The sequence below is a fragment of the Peromyscus eremicus genome, chromosome 4 (genome assembly GCF_949786415.1).
Source record: "Peromyscus eremicus chromosome 4, PerEre_H2_v1, whole genome shotgun sequence".
Classification (NCBI taxonomy): Eukaryota; Metazoa; Chordata; class Mammalia; order Rodentia; family Cricetidae; genus Peromyscus; species Peromyscus eremicus.
In genome coordinates this window covers 103,562,161-103,563,043 of record NC_081419.1, presented here as the reverse complement: position 1 = coordinate 103,563,043, position 883 = coordinate 103,562,161, and positions in this window count along the sequence as shown.

Genomic DNA, 883 nt, shown 5'->3' with positions numbered 1-883 from the left:
CATCATCCATTTCAGTCAACTTTTTCATCATTCCAGAGACTTGAGCAATGACCCCATAGGTTCCCCCTTCCCCATATGAGTGAGTTAATTCTACCCTACCACTGTCTTACTAATGTGCCTGTCTGGACTTACAGGGTTGTCGCTGTGTGGCATTACCTTCTGGGTTTGCTTGACTGTGTTGCTAAGACTCATCTTCCAGAGCATATATCAGGACTCCACTCCTTCTCAGAGCCCAATGGTATTGCATTCTGTGTATAGACTATTTTATCTTACACATTCACCAGCTGGGTTGATTTTTTAAAGTGAGTTTATCCTTTTTAACTCCTAGTTCCAATCTTTTGGAGGTTATTCCTGGAAGTAGAATTGCTGGGTCATGTGATAATTTTATGTTTATATTTTGAGTAACTGCCAACATTTTTTTAACCATAATAATTATACCATCTTACATGAGTTTTCCATTTCTCTACTTCCTCAAGCTTGGTTCTTTGAGGTGCTCTAGGAAACCCTCTTTGTTTCTTTGGTGATCTCCTATCTATTCATCACAACCCAGGTATTATTCATCACAACCCAGGTATTACCCGGGCAGAGAAGCCTTCCTGAGCATGCCTGGAGAGAGACATCTCTGCCGCTTTGCCTCTTGAGTTTCTTATCTTTTGCAGCTGTTTCATATTCTCTGCTTTCACATTTCTTTCACAGGATGATGAGCCCGATAAGGACGGGAATCATGTTGAATTTGAATTTGAATAACTAATATCAAAACACTGAGAAATGCTTCTTGTTCAAGGGCTGAGTAAGTTGTTTCTGGATCTCTGGGCTCTTTGTTGACAGGAAGAACCATTTTCAATCCTTGGCAGCTTCCCACGTCTGTTTTGAAAACTGTCTG